General features: G+C 36.4%; 1 pseudogene; it reads right to left on the bottom strand.

Moving 5' to 3' along the window:
- Positions 1-943: 943 nt before the first annotated feature.
- Positions 944-3,328, bottom strand: LOC105290066 (annotated as a pseudogene).
- Positions 3,329-18,735: the final 15,407 nt, after the last annotated feature.

Raw genomic sequence — 18,735 nt, 5'->3', positions numbered from 1 at the left:
CTGATTTATGACAATTTCTGTTACAGTATTAAACTCAGGATAATTTACCTCCCTTAGGGAGCCTCATGGATCTTGTAAGACGTCTACACATAACACTACTCTCATAAGAGAACAGGGATTTATCCCTACAAACAATTAATCATGGCTTCTGGAACTGCTTTCCAGACACAGTCTTCCCATAGCTATTTATCTCTTTCCTTATAAATTGCCTGGTTATACAGTTTAACTGTTTGCAAACTGAATTTTACAATATTTCACATTCACTTTGTAACTACAGTAAAATCTTTTCACAAAGCTATAAGTATGATCCGAAAATTCAATCTTATAAACTGCTATGGGAACAAGAAGCAAGCCCCTGGGATGCTCAGTAGAGGTCCTATTTTTGGCTACAGGACTTAAATCCTTTCAAGATCCAGTTACATTTGGAGGCATTTAGTGAGGGCTGGTAACAAATATCCACAGTGATAATTCTAGGTCCCATGGTTAGACAGAATGTCCTGGAAAGTTGTCTTTTTTATTGGTCCCATCCCAGGAGAATTCACTGGGAGACCCCCAGATGGGGTTTCCTTTGTGTTTCCACTTGGCCTTGTCATCCACCCTCTCCTCTTTCCCACGGGCCTCCGATGATCCTTAAGAATCTGTTTAAGGAGGAGGATGGGAGACAATCACCAATTGAACTATGAATTTATGTTATAATAGGGTTTTGCTTAAATCTTTTTACATCTAATCAAACTTTTTTGGAAGTTGGAAGAGAGTTTGGGAGAAGTTAAATAAATTAACACTATGTCATTTTACCTCCCACATCATCACCAGATTGAAAAAGACACCAATTTATATAAAAAAACAACAACAACAACAAAAAAAAGCAACTCACCGAAGTATAAGATGTTCTTAAAAGTGTTTTTTGGAGGCCTCCCATCACCACGTCGGTCGCCCCAGCCTGTCAGGCCTTCCCTCCTTCACTGGCTGTTACCAGTGTCTGGGGGCCGGCGGGCTGTCTCTGCTTTAGAAACAAGTCCTCATTAGGCTCCTTGACCACCATCTGGCAGAAATACTCAGCTTCATCCTTCTCCTCCTTCTCCTCCCCCTGCTTCTCCTCCTCTTCCCGCTGGAGGGCCCTTCTGCTTCTGGAGGGGCCCCAGGGTCCTAGGCATCACTCTCCCCACACCTGTGCTCTTGCCCTCTTGATGCCCATCAGGCTCCTCTCTCGCTGCTCCTGCTTGCACCGGATGTCCTGGGCCTGCCTCTGGGCCTGCCTCTGGGCTGTGAGCTGCAGCTTCTCTTACTTGGCTGCCAGGGTGGCCTGGAGCTCTTGCAATGTCTTGTGCATGAAATTATGGAACAGCACACTCTGTTCTTCAACACCCTCCTGGATGTGCATGACCTGCAGGTAATCCAAGGCCCAATATTGGTGGGCTGCTCAGCACTCTGCTGGACCCGCATGTGGCTGCTCTGGTGACAACCTGGCGGGGGGGAGGGGTTGCGGGGCGGGGGAGCTCAGTAATGTCATGTTTCCCATCAGGCTCTACCTCTCTGTCTGCCAGCACCACGCCCGTGGCCAGCAGCTCCTGTTGTTGTGCAGGCGGCTCATGTTGGAGAACTTCTGGAGAAGCTTCTTCATCCCACGACTTGCGCCCACAGGAATGACTTTGAAGCGGGAACATATAATGACTGGATTCCAGCTCCTAGGAATAGGGGTTGTAGTTGACGAGAAGGCAGCGCTTAATGGTGTTTAGGTTCACCTTGTGCACGCCGATGCGGTGGAACAGGTTCTGGAACGTGGAGGCCATGAGCTTCATGTGCATGCTCTGGGATCCGGAGCTGTTGCTCAACAAAAGGGATGCGGGAACCAAATGCTTCTCAAGCTTGCGGCGTCCACACAGGGAGGAGACCACAGTAGCATCCAGAAGGTCCTGGCGGGGCCTCCGGGAAGGCGCTTGAGCTTCAAGTGATATTAGTCTCTCTTCTGCTCAAGATCAGGAAGTGTGTAGCCACAAGGGGCCCCAGCCACTGGCACATCATCCTTCAGAGAGTTTTTCCTCCAAACCGGTGGCGGTGGTGAGCAGCTCCATGACCCACTGCAAGTCCAGGCGGAGCTGACGCACCCCGAGGCCTGCACGATCCTACGTGAACAAGTGCGGCTGCGCGACAGGGGCCCGGAGCTGTGGGGAATTGCACCTGGGCGCCTGCGCACGTGCTTCTGGTGCCAGGACCGCCCGACTCCCCAAAGCTGCCCTCCCCCTCTCCTAGGCTGCTCCAGTGCTGATAACCTGCACCTGCCGGAGTAACTGGTAACCCACTGTGTTATGTACACATGCGGCTTTTAAAATCTCAGGGAAAAAATGAGATTTATTTTTGTTTCCTTCTTGGATATAAGATGGGGTGTGTTTGGAAAGGCAGATAAGAGTAAAATTAAGTTCTGGTTGAACAGGCGTTGCTGTTGAGAGGTTTGAAATCCCTTCGCCTGACAGATGCTTAGAGCAAATGTTTTACTCCCTGCTCACCTTTGCATGTTATTCAGAATGCACACACCCCTACCTTACCCCAAACGGCTGATGGTACTTTCCTGAATGTAAAAAGGTATTTTCTTTGGATTGTCACTCATCCTTCAACCCCCGGCCTTTGGCAGCTGTTACACACAAAATTTCTTTGTTGGGGTTCCATCACCTCTCCAAATGTTCTTTTGGTCAGTGTTTTAAATGACTTCAGACTAGCTCCCCAAGTCTCACACATCTGGTACTGGTGAAACATTTCTACCTTCTTGTCTCTGATATCACTGTAAATGTAGCTATAGCACAATTTAGACTTAGATCTCTCTCCCTTTCTCTCTCTCTTTCCCCCTCCTCCTCCTTCCCTCCTCTCCTTCCCTCCTTCTCTCCTTCCCTCCCTTTCTGTCTCTCTTTCTCTCCTCTCCCTCCCTTTCCCTCCTGTTCTCATTCACCCTCCCATACTCCCTCCCTCCCTTTCTCTAGCATATCACTTTAGAATTTTATATTTGGTTTGATTTGGTCTTGGTTTAAAATTGACTTCTTATGTACACATCACTGAAAAGTGATGTCTAGGATTTAACCCTAGGTCAACCTACCTCCAAAGTTTCTGCTCTGTAAGATGCCCCCAAACATAAACGCATATTCTCCCACCTCTCCCCATTTCCACTGACATCATCTTGCCTCTTTGACCTCTTTAACTGCTCTAAGAAAGTGTTCTTGCCATTCTTAGGAAGCTTTCGTTTGATCTCTTCTGTATTAACTTTAAAGAACCCACTAATATCATGCTTCTTCTCTTTTCTTTCTTGTTCTTTATCCAGGAAGTTTCTTTGTGAGAACATCTATATGACAACTGATTTTGTCACACATCTTGGATTATGACAACAGTTGTTTTCTTTCTCAGAACTTGTATAATCAGCAACTTAGTTAATATCAGAAATGTTCACCTGAGCATTCGATATATCCTATTTTTTTCAATAAATGGATTTGGCTGCTGAGTAGCATAATTCATTCTGTTTTGCCTTTGACATAATCTCAATCACAAACTAGGAGGTCAGATGAGCATATAATTACTGAGGGCTTGATAATTCCAATAATTCCAACTTTATTTAGTTACATATTTTTAAAAGCAAAAGAATGGTAGTCTAGTATATGCAAGAAACTTTAACGGGGAGTCAGAAGACTAATAATAATGCACAGATACCCACATAAGATTGTTGATAAATGTATATAATAGTATTTTGTAAAACATAAAGGGATTTTAATACTATTACCCACCCCTACTACTTGCTTCATAAGGCACAGAAAAGCATTGGTTACATTTGTCAAGAAAATGTACATAATACAAAGATATACAGTTGAAACAACACTTTATTATTAAAAGTTCTATATCAGTGTTGAAATTCATTTTTATGAAGTTAGCAAGAGTACCTTGGAGGGAAACATTTTTTTTATTCTGATTCACTATATTATTTGTAAGCTACAGACTACATTGAACACATTCCTCAATACATTTGTAATATATCAGAAAAATGGTAGATTTTTAGAAAGCAAAAGATACAAACATCTTCTTTGTATTTTACCTTTAATACTGTTTGCCAATTTTATTTATCTTACATTTCCCCAAATTTCACTTGATACATTCTATTCAAATAATATACAATGAGATTAAGCCACAAGAACTCCAAATGTTCAGTTTATGACTGCCAGCCAGTGAATAGGTTCTCTTTCAATTTCAAGTAAATAACAGCTCCTGAATCTTAGTATAATGAAAAGAAACTGAAATACAAAGATTGCACTTCCTTACATAAAATACTCCTCCACATGCATTTCCTAAAACCTGCATCTCTGAATCATTCCTTTGATAATTATTGAAGAAAACACAAATTCTGATTACACAAAAGAGAAATTACATAAGTGTAGGTTAAGTCAATAATAGAGTCAAATAAAAATGGCCACATCTGGAAATAGCCTGAGATAGGAGTGGGAGCAGAGTGGTCTTTTCCTAGAGTGAAGAAATTAAAGAGAAAAAGGAAAACACATTAATAAAAAGAAAACAAGTAACTCATAAATAAGTAAATATCTAATTTAAGACAATTTAAAAGTTAAACATTTTTCCATCAATTTCATTATATTATTCAGATTTTCCAAAGATTGATTCTGTATCCTCTGAATGCATGCAAGCCAGTCTTTGTCAGAATTTATACTGGTGATAGAGGAACGATTAGCACCAACCTTAATCTATACAATTTAGGTACTTGACATCAACTATGTTAGCTCCATATTTATGTTGATTTCAACCATAATATATAGAACGGTTTATTGTATGATCTATAGATCTTGCAAAAAGCAGTTAAAAAAAACCTCTTCCTTTTAGTTACGATCATTGTGTCTACAAATATGAACCTATTGCCATCTTCATATGCACTATGTATGATAGATCTACATATATACATATACTACTCTTGGTTTGAGTTTTACTCCCATTTTCCCTATTAAACTGAAAACTGAGTACTGAGAGTGAGTTATGAATCCATACATACTGAGTGATATGTAATTGGGTGGGTGGGGAGAGTTGGCTTACTTTTTAAATCAAAAAATGTTTTTTAAGATCTATCCATGTTGCCAATTATGTATTTAATTGATCGCTTCTTGCTGTTATAAGGTATTTCATAGAATGTGACCAATATATGCATCTAAATATAAATATAAAGTATATAAACAGAGATATCAACATATATAGATATCAATACATATGTATGTGTATATATGTTCATATATGTTATGTTCATATATAGTATAGCATTATCATATCATATTATATTTATATATCATTTATATTATAAATTATATGTTCATACAGATTGAGTCAAGAGGATGAAGAGCATAGAAAATCTAACATAATAAAACAAATGATACTTTGCGATTTAAGAGAGTACAAATAAAAAATAGAGGATGAATTAAAATATTTTCTTCATCTTGCATAAATGGGTACTTATGGCTTGTCATAAAACATAAAAAGTGTTATCTAAAATAACTTCAAGGGAAACAAAATTACTGTGCCCTACAAATTGCTGTGAGAGGGAACAAAAAGTAGCTCCTATATTGGCAAAGATCTGATGTTACAGATGCAATGGGGCCATTAGAATAAATTGTTTCATGAATTATGAGAATGGAGATCACGGAGAAATATATATTCCTATTATCATATAGTTGTAACTTTCACACTTAGACCTTTACATAAACTGGATTCTATTTTTCTAAGTAGTATAATATGGTAAGGCAATTTTTCTAACATCATTTTAAGCCATTTTTGTAACACCATATGTATAATACGCTTTATATAGATAATACATTATGTACCATATATGCTGATATACACTATATATTTATATGTGTATGTGTATATAAAATAAAAAAGCAAACTCTAAAATTATATAATATGTTTCTTTAAAGTAGTTCAAGCTGAGCTTCTTTCACTTGAATCTGAAACAGCCTTGAACCAACAGAGGCATTATGAAATATTTCTAGATGATGCTATAATAAAATGTATTTTGTCTGCCATTGCTTCACCAGACCAATTAGAAAGAAGAAACCAAGAAAATAATTAAAATTCTGCAGAATAATCAGGCTTGAAATGAAAAAAAAACCTCACAGAAATTCTTCCTCATTGGCAATTGTTTTCTTATTTTTTTTTCTTTTCGAATTAGAGTTTTTATTTTCTTCAGATACATACCCAGAAGTGGAATTGCTGGGTTGTATGGCAGTTCTATTTTTAATTTTTGAGAAACCTCTATACTGTTTTCCATAGTGGCTGCACCAATTTGCAATTCCACCAACAATGCACAAGGGTTCCTTTTCTTCACACCCTCGCCAGCACTTGTTTGTTGATTTATTGATGACAGCCATTCTAACATGTGTGAGGTGATCTCTCATTGCAGTTTTAATTTTTTTTCCTCTGGTGATTAGTGATGCTGAGCATCTTTTCATGTGTCTGTTGGCCATGTGTATATCCTCTCTGGAGAAATGTCTATTGAGGGCCTATGCCCAATTTTTTATTTATTTTTTTATTATGATGACATAGGTTAACAAAATCCAGTAAGTATCAAGTGTACAGTTCAACAATATGTCATATATATTTTTCACTGTATGCTCATTGCCCATAGATTTCTTTTTGTCACCACATAATTGACCCTTTTTACCCATCTACCTCCCCCCGCCCTCCCACCCTCTGGCAACCACTAGTCTATAGTCCATGTCCATGAGTCTCTGTCACGGTATTTTGCTTTTAGGTTTATATACCACATATAAGTGATATTATGTGGTTTTCAACTTTTTCTGTCTGGCTTATTTCGCTTAGCATGATTATCTCGAGGTCCATCCATGTTGTCACAAATGGCAGTATTTCATCTCTTCTTATGGCTGAGTAATATTCCATTGTATATATGTACCATAGCTTCTTAATCCAATCATCTATCGTAGGACACTTCCATTGCTTCCATGTCCTGGCCACTGTGCATAATGCTGCTATGAATATCACTGTGCAAATATCTTTTCAAATATATGTTTTCAAGTCTTTGGGGTAAATACCCCATAGAGGGATTGCTGGATCTATGGTAGATCAATTCTTAGTTTTTTGAAGAAGCTCCATACTGTTTTCCATAGTGGCTGTACCTATTTGCACTCCCACCAGCACTGTATGAGGGTTCTTTTTCTCTGCATTCTCTCCAACACTTTAATTATTTGCCCTGTTGGTTATAGCTATTCTAACAGGTGTGAGATGGTATCTCTTTGTGGTTTTGATTTGCATTTTCCTAATAACTAGCGATGTTGTGTATCCTTTGATATGTTTATTGGCCCGACTTCAAATTATACTACAAAGTGACAATAATTAAAATGGCATAGTATTGGCAGAAACATGTCAGTTTTACAGATAAGAAAACTGAAACTAATTAGTGCTAAGTAACTTTCTCTGAAATTTCACTTAGTGAAGAAAGTGTCTACGATTTATATTTACCTCCATCAGTCTACTCTTAACCTCAGATTTCATCCAGTAAACCAAGGGCCAACAGACTTTTCTTCTAAACAGCCAGATATAAATATTTTAAGCTTTGCAGTTCATATTTTCTGTTACAACCACTCAACTGTTACATTAGGGCAAAAAAAAAGCCATAGACAACATGTCAACAAATAAGCAGGGCTGTATTCTAATGAAATGTTATTTATGGACACAATTTTAATTTTATAAAATTTTCACATCATGAAAATTTTTCAACTATTTGAAATATAACAAATATTATTTGCTTATAAGTTGTACAAAAACAGGTGGCAAGCTGGATTTGGCACATGGGCTATAATTTCTCACCCTCTGCACTAAACTGTATTAAACCTAGGCAGTCAGAAAAGGATTGAAGTTTGTATTTCAGTGGTAAGACAATGCAATGAGATCCTTTTGCCTTAAGAATGTAGACTGAAGTGGTTTTATGGCATCGAAAATAAATACCCAGCAGACAGAGAGAAATGCAAAACCAGAATTCAAAATAAAAGTCAGTAATAGTAAATATTTGAGAGTCATTCCCATAAGGTTATAACTCAGGCTGAAATGGTAGTTGAAAATGAGACTTTGGAAATAGCCAGAACTATTCAGTGGAAGGGGAGAAAGGAGCAACAGAATGTGACATGTGTATGAAGATATCAGTGAAAAGGACATAAGGAATATGAACAAATTCAAGGGAAGGAGATAGTTTCATGAAAGAAGAGCAGGGACATTAAATGCAAGAGGACAAGGCAAAAATCCATGGCTCCATTTCACACCTAAGTTGGTGAACTATGACTTCAGAAATGAGTAACTATAGAAAGGTTAGTGTGAGAGGCAGGTTACAGGTGCTTAAGTAGGAGAGAGAAGAAGATCCGGCTTTCCATTAGAAATGAACTTTTTAAAGAGAGACACCACATTTAAGTTATCTAAAAATTTAATTCTTAATAAATGCTGTTTTACTGAAACTTTTATATGTCATAGGTGAGCACTGACAGTAATGGATAACTGAGAGACACGGTGTTTTTACACTGACCTGCACTCTCTGCAAAGACTTAAAAACTGCTAAGGTTTAGTTGTCATATTCTGGGGCTTCCATGAGTTTTTACCCATCCACTAGAATTTTTCTCATGTAATTGCAACTTTTATCTCAGTGTGTTTTAATATAGACGGCATATCTATAATTTGGAGCTTGTGGTAAATCTACCATTCTTCCATCTTTAAATGACTTGCTGATTCAAATTCTGGCCCTTAATTCTCTTTGCACTAGAGATGACATTGGATTAAAAGTGGCTCTGGGGTTGATATTTTCAGGGAAAGAGAAAGTAGAGAGAATGGAAACATGGAATGTGGAGATACACCCCCTCTGGAGTATCGAAAGTTTTTCAACAGAACATATAATCTATGAATTGATTAGGAGTAAATTGTTTCCAACTTAGAGTCGCAGAAGGAAATGAGGCAAATATTGAAAAGACATTAACTTGAATAATTACAGCAATGAGAAGAGGATTAAGAGAAGACATCAAGGCATGGTTAACAAAAGCAAGAAGCTGCATTTACACTGGGGACTGAAGTGCCAAGTAGACAAAATAGTTTCCAGAATTCAGTGAACCCTGGGGTTATGGAGGAGGGTCAGGGTCCAGAAGTTTCAACCGTGGAAGGACACAGCTACTGCTAGAGAGACAGCCTTCTAGAAAAAGTACTGCATTCTGAGAAGACTTAGCAGTTCTTAGGCATCTAACAAAATGGCTACAGACATGACCTTTGCTTGTAAAATATTAGCAGATGTTGAATTTTCAGATATCTGAAAATAATTTAACTTAATGGTTTACTAATTTGATTAGAGTACATTAGAACATATTGTGTTAGATACATAGCACTTGCTATTTTCTGAATTAGGATACATTGTTATTTCATAAAATACTAATTTCTCCTATAATTTTCAGGAACCAAAATTCTTTGCCATCTATATCACATGTTTATAACCAATTTTAATATCTTAAATTGACTTAATTTAAAAATATTAACCCAACAATTGTGATGAATTGTTTGGAAAGAAAAACAAAACTGCATTAAACCATTTTATATTTATTTTTCTTCTTTTATATGGCCTACATTTAACTACCTTGGAAAAGAGTAATTCGTTGAACCACTAAGTGCCTATATGTGTATTATAGTGTTTTTTTAGGCGCTATGGAGGATACTAATTTAAAAACATTCTTAGCATGTGATGCCTATAATCAGTTTGTAGGGAATAAAGTCATCTACAAACAAATATATTAGAATTCATAATAGAGAGAGACTGGAGGAAAAGAGATAAAGTGACAACTTCATGAAAGATGTGATATCTGAGCTTAGCCTTTAGACTGGGATGTGCAGAGTGACAGGATATTTCCCAATTACAGGGAGCAGAGAGGATGCCTCCCGCCAATTATGAGAACTGACAATAAGCAAGCCCTGGGTACAACCAGCACCACTGTAAATAGAAATAAATCAGCAGTGATGCAGTCCTTGGGATGCATTGCTCTCTGGAGAAATACCATTCTATCTATCAGATTCTATAATAATGGGCAAAGTGACAATATCAAATTTTTAATAATGCAGAGTAAGCACTTTGCCTTAAGATGCTGTGACCACAGAATTTGTAGCAAATCATAAAACATACTATGTGACCATCTCCCCAATAAATTCCTTCTTAACCTTTTGAACGTGATGTATTTTTTTATCCAGTTTGGAACAGCAACAGTATGTTTTATTTTCCTGGCATCTTGAGAAAATAGAATAATTTACATTGAAAATTAAGATGTGAATTCTTATAAACAGCTGCAAACTTAGCTGTCACAAGACAGTTTTTAAATTGCTAAAAGGAGGACTGATATCTGAAAAAAGAAATAGAAGAAATAGAGCACTGAAAAAGATATATACATTGCAAAACTTTTTTAATGATACATATTCCTTAATACTCAACTAACATTTTCTTACCAGTGTACACACAAAGGTTTTATTTAAAAAACAAAAAATTGTAGTTAAAAATATCTACACGGTATTTATTGGCTTTAATTTGTATTATTTTATTTTATATTTATTGTTCTGACAACTTCGGCAATTTTTGTTTGGCAACAACATGGACCTAGTATGATGTGGTGCCTATCGCAGGTAAATTTTGAATATCCATTCCTATTACAGAGTCCTCCCTAGAGACTGACCAAGGCCTCTGTTGCAGATGTATCACGGGCCAACTTATTTCAATGTCCAGACCTGTTTCTTTATCCCTGAAGAATCGTTCTCAAGACCACTCCCCAATAAACCTTGTGGGTATAAATATCAGTGTGTCAGAGCCGATATCACAGAGAACTAAACCTAAGACAGATGTTTATTTTCTCCAAGTAGTAGATTCAATACAATCCTAATAAAACCTAATAAAATCCAAAGTGTGTGTGTGTGTGTGTGTGTGTGTGTGTGTGTGTGTGTGTGTGTGAGAGAGAGAGAGAGAGAGAGAGAGAGAGAGAGAGAGAGAGAGAGAATGTATGGATTAGAATAACCAATATGAGGAAGAAAAAGTTAGAGAACTTATACTATTTGATATCAAGATTTACTCCATAAACCACAGTAATCAAAGTATGGTGGTATCGGTGTAACACATAGGTTAATTGAATGGAATTAAGAGACTAGAAATAGCACCATCCACAGAGTAAACTGACTTTTGATCAAAGCAATTCAGAGGAAAGGAAAATCTTTCCAACAAAGACAGTCTGGACTCATTGAGGCTAGATTTGTGGAAAGATGAAGTACACATTCCCCAAACAGATCACTAGGAGTGATGACAAATGAGGCTAGAACTATTTCCATATTTTGGTTAATGAATCCACATATTCTACTTATTTGGGAAACAACACCATATAAGGCCATTTCATTAGGGTGTATACTGCATCCTGGTTGGATGGAGCACCCTTCTGGTAGCATAAGATTTCAAAGTGGGAGCCCCAACTGTGCCTTCGAAAGACCATTCCATCACACTATCAGTGTGGATCTATACTTCCAGAGTACTGTAAGGGATAGGTCCAATGAATCCCATGGTCAGGCACTCACTGCCTCATCATTCTGGCTCTTATGAAGGTCAGCATCCAAGACATTGCCCATTGATTTTTATTTCCAAGTATTCATCCTCTTCTGTAGTCTCCTCTCATACTGAATGGGATTAAGCTGTATAACCAATAAGATACTGTGAAAATGATAGTGTGTGACCTCCAGAGTTATTCCATATAATATGCTTCTCCCATCTTGCTCCCTACTAGATCATTTGTTCTGGGGAAAGCATTTGTCAAGATCTAAAGAACTGCAAACAACCTTATATAGGGTCCATGTGGCAAGGAATTGGGACCCCTACAAAAAACAGCACTTACTTGCTAGGCGAGTGAGACATCTTGGAAATGGATCTCCCGATGCAACCAGTCCTTCAGATGACTACAGCCCCAGCTGACATGTTGAATACAACTTTAGTTGGCATAACTAACCAGATAAACTACTCCCAGATTCTGATCCAAAGAAATTGTGATATCACTGTATATCATTTTATAATTAGGCCTAATGTTTTATAAACTGTAATCAAGTTATGTGATAACATGTTCAATTTTTCTATATCCCTGTATATCACTATATCATCTATATCTATATAACACTATTGATATTTTTGTTTAGGTTTTCTATTCATTACAAAAAAATACAAGGTGTTAAAAGCTGTAACTATGAATGTGCATTTGTCTATTTTTCCGTCTAGTCTGTCCATGTTTTTTAAGGTAGCTTGTAGTTCTGTTATTAGATTCATAGACATTTAAGACTTGCATATCTTCTTAAATAATTAACCATTTTATAGTTCTGAAAGGTTCCTACTTATCTTTTGTTCTACTTTTTAAGTCAGCTTTGTCTGGTGTTAATTATAATCATATCATATTTCTTATGCTTAGTGTTTATTTAGTGTGTAGTTCCATCCTTTTATAGTCAAGCTAGTTGTGTCTTTGTATATAAAGTGCTGACTCTTGAGACCACAAAATAGTTAGGTCTTGCTTTTTTATCTACTCTGACCATCTCTGCCTTTTAATTAGAATGTTTAGTCCACTTACATTTAATGTCACTATTTATATAGTTTGGTTAAATTCAACTATTTGCAATGTGTTCTGTAGTGGTGCTATCTGGTTTTAGTTTTCTCTTTCTCCTTTCTTGACTTCTTCGAAGTTAATAATTTCTTTTTATTATCTATCTTCTTTATAGACTTTTTAGATGCATCCCTTTATATTATTTTTAGTAGTTTTCCCATGGGTGAGGATATACATCTTAACTTGCTAAGTTTGCCTCGATTCAATATTGTATGATTGCAAGTAAAATGTTAGAATAGTGAAATTCCATTTATCCTCATCCTTGGTGCTATTTTTAAATATATTTTACAGTAATTTATGAAATAAATCCTACAATATAATGTTATACTTTTTTTGCTTTAGTCAGTTGTTTTTAGAAAAAACATTAAAAGAAAAAGTGCATTTTACATTTATCTACATATTTATCATTTCCTTTGTTCTTCGTTCTTTCTGGAAGATCTAAATTTCCATCTGCTGTCATTTTCCATCAATCTCAAACTTTCCTCATTTCCTGAAACACAAATGTGCTAGCGACAATTTTTCTCAGCTCTCATTTATCTAAAATGTCTTTATTTTTCTCCTATTTTTAAAGGATTTTTCATTGCTTATATAATTTTAGGTTAACCATTGTTTTACATTCAGCACTTTTAAGATGTTGGGCCATTGTCTTCTGCCTCCCTTGTTTACAATGAGAAATCTGCAGTCTTTCATGATATTGTTCTACATTTAAAGTTTTTACCATTGCCTGCTTTTTAAGATTTTCTCTTTATTTCCGGTTTTCAGCAATTTAGGTACAGTGTGCTATGGCAAGATTTGCTTGTATTTATCCTGCTTGGAAACAGAAATAAGCAAGTGTTGATATGTTAATTGATGTTTCTTATGAATTTAGAAAAATTGTGACAATTATGTTTTCAAATATTTTCATTGACCATTCCTTTCTCATCTTTTTCTGGGACTTAAATCACAATAGGTTACAGTGTTCAAGATTAACTACTTGAGGTCACTGAGTTAATGTTTGCTCTCTTTGATTTGTTCATTTTTCCAACATTTTCCCCAGTATTATTCAAATTGACTGACTTATATTGAATCTATCTCGTTTAATGTTCCTTTCTTTTCCTGACTGTTGTCCTAATAAATTCATCCTGTAAATTTTTTCAGATATCATGTTTTTCAATTTTAGAATTTCTATTTGTCATCTTTCCCCTATTAATGACTAATTAGTTTTTTCCTTTAGGTCTTTAAACATTGATAACAACTGTTTTAAAATCTTATATGCTAATTCCAACATTTGTGTTAATTACCGTGTTTTAAAACTGGCAGTGGGTCACATTTTCCTACTTCTTTGGTTATCCACTAATTTTTAAAAAATTTTATGCTTCATATGATGTCATATATTGACTATAATATATGCCACCTTTTTAAAGGTATTTTGACTCTTTTGGCAGGCAGTTAAATTGCTCACAGATCTTTTTGGACCTGCCAGGCTTGGTTATATTCTTTGTTAGGGCAGATCTATCGCCCTCTAGAGGTTGGCCGTAGAGTAGTTCCCGAACTTCGTGAGGTGTCCTCACTACTAAAGTGTGACCTTTCTAGGATCTACACTGTACACTCACGTGCTCAGAGAGGTCTTTCCATTCTAGCTGGGCTGAAATTCAGAACATCACTACTCAGCACTGCACAACCTCTTGTATCCTCATTCTGCTTTCAGCCTCACAGCAGGATATCTCTGCTAATTCTCAGGGAATCTCACCTTGCACATCTCATCTTGGCCAAGGATCCAACAATGATCACACAGACTCCTGAAGTGCTCTCTCTGTACAGCTCTCTCCTATTCAATGTTTGAATTCCAGCTGCTTAGGTAATCCACTCTATTGTTTTATCTGCAGCTTGGGAAAACAGAGTTGCTTAGTCTTCACCACACTGTGGAGTAAAATATTATGTTGATCCTCCACTTTAAAAAAAATAACATATCCTTCAAGGTTTAATTTAAATGCTACAAAACTCTTTCTCATACCTGCTACCGAGGATTACTGACAGTTTTCCAGAAATTCTCTTTGTACAAATCTTAATAACAGTTAGTACCTGGCCTTAATAACAGTTAGTACCTGGCTTTCTCTTTGTACAAATCTTAATAATAGTTAGTACCTGGCCTTGACTATAAATGTGTTCTTGTTTAAAAGTCTTTATTTAGAGCAAGTTGCACTGCGGGAGGGCGGGTATGCTTCTGATGATAAAATGTAAGAAGCATGGGTTTCGGTTTTCAGAGTTCATGGAATTTAGTATTTTCTAGTCTTGACTTACATATCTTTATAAATTTAACTTCTCTGAATATCAAATATGTAAAAGTTAACTATGACTAATTACTTACTCTATATATCAAGTTGCCATGAGGATAAAATGAGATAATTTACACCAGTGAAATTATAACCAATAAAGTGTCCATAAATACATTAGTTAAAGTATTATGGGTAGGTCAACATTATCTTCATAATCTTAATCATTCTAATCCCTTGAAAGGTAAAATTTTTTGGCAAGTTTTTTTTTAATGGTAGTGAAAAAAAAGTCTCTCCTTGGAATATATAAATGCACACAAACTTCATGACACTGAAAGGTAATAGTTACTATTAAAATAAATTCAGATTAGCTTATTACATTAAAAAAAAATTGAACCTTGAAGAAAACAGAACACCAAAATGTTGAATGACTAGATTTCCTTGAACAAATGAAATATTAGAGATATCAACTGACAAAAGGCTGTATTTTTATAGTGCTGCTCAAATACAAGAGCAATAAGCAATAGTAAATGATATTTTGGGGAGAATCTTCATCATGAAATAGACTATTTTGTTAATATAACCCCTTTCTATACGACCTTCTATGCATAATAAGATTACCCTCAGGTATGTTGGTAATATCTGGAGGGCTCGAAGCAATATTATTCCAGGGAAAATAGCAAACTTTGCACCAGCCAAGGTGAGGAAAAGGAACAAAACTTGGTGTCATCAGCACATTTCATCATTTATTAATGTACTAGAAAACAAGAGTACTTATTCAACTGCTTAATGGAGGGCTTTTTAGAGGATTTGCATCACATAGTGAATAAAACACTCTAAAAGTTCATGTATTTTACTTTCAATAGTAGCTCTTAAATGGCTATATTTATATAATGAGTTTTCAGCATAACAAGAGAGCATTGCTCCACTGGAGAAGAAAACTGGACACAGTTGAATGCTACGTGGCAAAACCATTTTAAAAAATTAAATAAGGATATCTAACAGGTTTAGTGAACACACTGAACTTGGTAGAATACAGTCAGAAAACAATTTTATTTTTCTACCACCAGGACCTTCAGATATGTTCTTTGAGATCTCCATTCCCTCTCCCTGGATATCTTGGAAAGATAGATTTCTGATAACTTCTGGATATTAGAAAAGTATCATTTTTCCAGGATGAAAAAGTCTAATATAATCTGAATCAAAACTAACCTCTCATATCGTGCAAACATTTTCTCCCTATTCCAGTTCAATGCTGACCAAGTGTTTGGGAACAAACAAAAGTAAAGAAGAGTTTTGGACATGATCACTCTCCACTCAACAGGTTTTGTGAGGTAAGGAAGAGGGCAGAAAGGGATGAGAAGGCAATGAGCAGTCTTTTTACTTAGTTAATGGTATTCTCTGGTGACTGCTAAATCAGAGTTCCAAATGTCAGCTCTTTCGTGGATGTGCTTTGGAGGATTCTTGGAGAGCCTTCACTCTGCACCATTCTGGCATGATGCACTACATGGCTGACCTCGTTCAAATTCCCCAGTCTCTTCACTTCAATGTGTTACACATGCTACCCTCACCTCAACACTCAAGACTCCTTTAAATATGACTCAGTCACATCTACTGCGCCTACAGGAGAAACACACCTACATACACACTCACTCACAAGCATCTTCGTTCTGCCAGATCTCAAAGAATAGACTCTTTCCTCTGCAGCTTTCTTTCTTTCCTCTGCCATCATCGGATGTGTCAGCTAGCTTTCATTCTTTTAGATTATTTTGGGCAAGGAAGAAGCATTCTTATGAATGCCCTCATGAATTTTCTTTCACTTCTCTCTAGTAGATGCAGTCTTAGTAATTTCTATAGCTCCAGCCCTGCTGTCTCCCCTGTTGCTAGTCTCTCCTGTTGGAGAGGATCCTATCTCTATGAGAGTTTTCCTTTGATCCTAATCATTTGGCCTGAGGTAAGGGAAAACACAGCCTTTCATTAATAGGAAGGGAACAGAAGTGCACAAACCCCTTGTATTTCATGTATTCTCTTCAAGGACACCTCTTTGGAAAACCTCTCTATTTTACTTATATATTTCGAAGATGGATTTTTCTTCTATATGGAGAACTTGACCTCCTCTTCAATGAGCCTACCAGTGATGTTTGTAGACTCTCTTGTTAAAATGTAGAAATACTCTCAACAATTCACTCAATTTGGGGGGCTGTAGCCAAACACCAGGACAAATACAAAGGTACCAGCTCTCATTCTATTACCCATTTACAAGCAAATTACTATATTTGTTTCTGATTTGCTAGAATCAGAGACAGATTTACCATGAAGTTAATGATGTTCAAATTTCAGTTCTTTTTACTGCATGAGCCCCTTCTGAGGCCCTATACTTAACTGTGAAATTGTAACTTTGTTTTTTTCTTAGAGATGGCCCCCAAATTGTATGCAATTGAGGTTCCAAAAGTCTTGTTTTGCCATTATCTAGAAAGATATATTTGTAAATTACTTAAAGCAAAGATTAAAATCATTTAATTTGCTCAATGTAGATTCCAATCTTTGTCTCTCTCTTACCAACTTACCCTCTAAACTCTTACTCATATGTGCATGTTTAACTCTTATTGGACTCTAGAGAATGATCTAATGTAATAATGAATTATGTGAGTTGATTTAAATGCATGATAATTTACTGTGATACAAATTCAGGTAGATGTGCCAACACATTACGATCTCATTGACGAAGAGGTTTGGTATGCCATCTCAAATAGGAAATTCTTGGCCATGAAGACTTTAATGCAGAAATAAACTTAACTTGAGGTTTTGTAGGAAGTTGGCATGGCAGTTGTTTGACTGACATATCTAACTTTATAGGTACTCAATAAAGTTGTTAACTAAATTAAGTTACACATTGGAAAACCACTGACATATTGATCACAATGTGACAAAATGAGAAGATATGTATATTAGTTCTCTGAATTTTAAATGTCGGCCTACCGTTTTAACATTGAGGAAATTATGGGCGTGAGCTGTTGCTGTTTGCCCTCAGCCAGCCTTGTAGACTCCTGCATTCTTCCACATCCTCTAACTCTGTGGGTCAGATATAGCAAAGATGTTTAACTTTACCAACATTTGATAGGGGCTGCCTAGGCACTGTGTAAAGATGGCATTTTCTGCTCCAGTAGCCTCTTGATTTAGTCTAAGTGAATGTCATGGTCAATTAGTGATGCTGCCATTGGTACTGCAATGAAAAGTGATGACATTTATGGTACGTATCTGTCATTCATGTATTAGGATAAGCAGATGTGCTCACTGGTAACTAGTCTCATCATTATATTGTCCTACATCAATGTATCAAGATATATCCTACAGTCTATCTTGGCATTTTTATGAATATGTTTTGTACAATAATCTGAAAGAAATCCAAAAAACCTACATTTTGTGTATTCATTTTAAAACATGTGCAATACTCAGCAGCACATCATAGCAAGCAATGATAGGAATGGAAATAACTGAATAGGGCTTTTCTTTCCTCATTTCTAATTCCTCTGCCTCAATGTATAAAATGTAATACAATGTATTATTTATCAACAGCAGCACAGTGCTGCTGTGCAAATGTCACTCAATGAGATTACCATATATATGGCTGTATATCAAAACGTTTTTTTGTGGTTTGCGATTATCCAACATTATGGAAATGTGAGTAACCGGAGTTAAGGCAAATAAGAAACCTTCAGCCCAAATGTGGAAAGGGAGGAGAAAATTTCCTGATAATAAATGTGTTGAAAAGTGTCCATGTGAAGAAAAAAGGCTTCTCTTAGCTCCCA

This window comes from Pteropus vampyrus, unplaced genomic scaffold (assembly GCF_000151845.1).
Source record: "Pteropus vampyrus isolate Shadow unplaced genomic scaffold, Pvam_2.0 Scaffold31, whole genome shotgun sequence".
Classification (NCBI taxonomy): Eukaryota; Metazoa; Chordata; class Mammalia; order Chiroptera; family Pteropodidae; genus Pteropus; species Pteropus vampyrus.
The sequence above is the reverse complement of the archived record's forward strand: the minus strand, read 5'-3'. Positions and strand labels throughout refer to the sequence as shown.